The sequence below is a fragment of the Citrus clementina genome, unplaced genomic scaffold (assembly GCF_000493195.1).
Source record: "Citrus clementina cultivar Clemenules unplaced genomic scaffold, Citrus_clementina_v1.0 scaffold_8, whole genome shotgun sequence".
Lineage (NCBI taxonomy): Eukaryota > Viridiplantae > Streptophyta > Magnoliopsida > Sapindales > Rutaceae > Citrus > Citrus x clementina.
Window position 1 is genome coordinate 7,877,799 of NW_006262022.1, and position 3,460 is coordinate 7,881,258.

Sequence of the window (3,460 nt, forward strand, 5' to 3'; positions counted from 1 at the left end):
CCCCCCCCCCCCCCCCCCCCCGGTCCAACAAAAATAAATGAAATAGTAATAGAGAAATTCTATAATATTATCTATTTGGAAACAAGCTTTAGATTATTGCAATATGCATCTTATTAATTTGCCTCATTAGTAGACTGCAAATCCAACAAAGAAACGAGCCCTCAACAATGGCCAATCCCATGGTTATAAACTAATAAAGGTTCAGTTTTAAAATGTTGGTGAATATTAAATTGAAGCACAATTTTAATTTAAAATTCAGAAATTAAATAAATAGATAAGATTTATAAATGTGTTTATCACGTTACTTAATAGAAATCATAGTAGTTTTCTGGTCTGTGATCTTAAAATGAGGAAAAAGTGAGGGAAATCTTTTAAACCCCACGGTTTTATGCAATTTTCAGGATTTTCTAGTACTTTAAAATTCCAAATTGGAATATTTCTAATAGAAATCAATTCTACATCCATATTCAATTTCAAAATAATGAATCATAATTTGACTGCATGATATATAAAACAAAAAATAACAACAATAATAATAAATAATAAGATAGTCTATACCACTCGGCGCCACTCCCTCACAAGTGTGAGGGTAGTGGTTCGTACCCCCCATAAAAGTATTGTGGGAGTTTAATTTAAATTTCTTTTTTCAAAAAATTGAGTGAAGGTTGACGTTCCTCGAATATTAGAGAGAGTTAAAATTTTAGCAATGCTATATAAGATTTGATGTAAACTAACCTTCGTAATTGTCTGATGATAAATATAAGTTATAGTATTATCATGTAATATGTAATAAAAAAAAAAAAGATAGGCTATTTAAATAACAATTTTTCTATAAAGTGCATTAGCATCTATTCAGAGAAGGAAGCAAAACCATCGTATTTCACGGGAGCAAATAGGTTAAAAAATAAAAAAGTAGTACAAGAGGTTGTAATAGCAATAAATAAATAAAATTTCGGGTGATGATATTGATTTTAGATGCTATCAATTAATTTAGGGTAATTATCTACCAACCACCTTCTTTTCGGACTTTTTCAAAAATACACATAGCTTTTTCTTTTCTTTTTTTTTTGCTAATTTCCACCTGAAGTTACAAAATATATCATTTTTCCACTGCCGTCAAAACTCCGTGAGAGAAGTTAACAGAATATTAATAAAATTACTATTTTACCCCTTAATGTAAAATAGCTTTTTCACCCTAATTAAATGAAAAAAAAATTAAATTGCTTCAATTTTTCTTTGCAATTTAGACATTAGATAATAAGTTAAACAAAATAATTTAGAATATTTTTACCTTTTTTTCCTCTTTCTACTGCGTTTAAATGACGTTGATTTTTGCTATACAGGTGAAATGACAAATTTACCCCTATGACATCAGTAAGGTTATAAAAAAATGTAAATGGAAGCAGAAAAGTGCAATAAAATGTAACTTCTAGTGGAAATCAACCAAAAAAATAAGATATGTGTATTTTTAAAAAATCCGGAAAGAACAGATGGTCGGTGGATAATTTTCCATTAATTTAATATATGGATGATTAAAGTTGAACATAGCTGCAAATTAACCCATGTCATTAAAAAATTGTGACAAATAATCCTAAAATTTAATTTGTGAATAAAGTGTTTTTATTTTTATTTTTATTTTTGAAAATAAAACTAAAAATGTTATTTTATTGAATGAAAGTGAGTGACAATTAAACTTAAGCATTAGCACCCATTCCAAGGATCTTGAAGAAACAAGGCTAAAAGTTAAAAGCCAAGTCAACTTCCATTCTTTCTAGTGAAGAAACAAATCATTTGAATTATATATTAAATAAATAAAAAAAGAAGAGGAAGAAGAAAGAGAAGAATACAGCAGAATGGGAATAAGAAATATGCCACTGAAATGTGCCCTCATCGTTTGGAAAAAAACAGAAAAAAAAAAGAAACTAACAGCATATGTTTTTTTTGGTTTTATTAAGATTTTTTAAATACTATTATCGGGCCTAACATATCAATTTAGATGATTGTTTAATATGACTTATTTAATTGTGGTTATAAGTGTTTATTTCTATGAGCTCTTTTTAAAATTTTTATTATTGTTTGGTTAATTTTTAGTAGAATTTTTGAAGATAAAATAAGTTTTTTTTACCTCTACTAGCTCAAATTTTAAGATTTTAGGGATACATATTGAATTTTTTTTTAATTTTAAAATGTCTAAAATATTTTTATTTTTTTTACTTTTTTTTATTCTCTTCATAACATAAATTTAATTTTATAATTTTTAATAAAAGCTCTTATTAACAACAAAACAACTAAAATTCTTCAAGTAAAAGCTTTACTAATAAAAACTTTATTTAGATAACTTCTATTTGAAATACTATACTAAATGGAGCCTTAATCTTTTGGATTAAGTAGTTTCTCTAACAAGGTATCAGAGCCAAGGTCTCAAAGTTCAATTCCTTATTAAAACTTGATTGTCTATCGGCTTAAGCTGACTTGAATTATTTCTTTAATTTTTTGGCTTCCTTTTCGGTTTATTTACAGGCTTTTGTTTTAAGTCTTATCTCATGTTTCACATAAGGACACTTGTTAAGACTCGGTCTTAAATATTATTATCAATAAGCTTGAGCTTTGAGGAAGTAGTTTGAATAAACCAAAATGGGGATAAATCTGGAGATATATGCTATTGAAATGTGCTCTAATCTATCGTTTGAAACAAGAACACTAACAAAATGAAATAATCAGGATATGCTGGGATTTTTTGTTTTCATCATGACCAAACCGGCACTGAATCTTGTGTCTACTAATTAAGGTTCTCAGTTTTCCCCCTCCTTTTCCGTTTATCCAAAGATTGCCTGGCAAATGAACTTGGACATGATTTAATATCAAAAGTGAAAAATCATCTAAAGGGATAACAATATTATTTTGTTCTAAATCGATGATTACTATAAGAAAGATAAGGCAAGTGCCATTTGCTTGGTTTCTTGTCTTTACTGAAAGCATTTTCTTTGGCCTTTAATTTGACTGATGATCCATGCTGATGCATTGTTAGTTTGGCGTTTCGGGTTATTGCCACTTGTAAATAACAGGGATATGTAGTTGTGAGCCGTCCCTTGTAATCACTTTCACTGTTAAATCCTGTAACAAGACAAGAGAAGCCTTCCAGGAGCCTGCGCTGTGTTAATTTTACACGGCATACATACATATGAGCCAAAAGAGAATCCTTTGATTGAATCTTTTTTTCACAGAATAAGTCTTTTTGATCTATAATCCGTATTGATGAATCCAATGATTCTTGTTTTTCTTTTCTTTTTTTTTCCCCAGCAAAGCATGATGTGAGCAAAAGCAGTAACTGGGTTTCTCTAGATTACATTAAAGCATCTTTTCTTAGCTAGTATGGTTCATAAAAGCCTTTGTTTGTCTCATTGTAATGCATACTCTAGGTTTATCATCAAGTCTCATATCCTGCTGCTCTCCAAGCAAA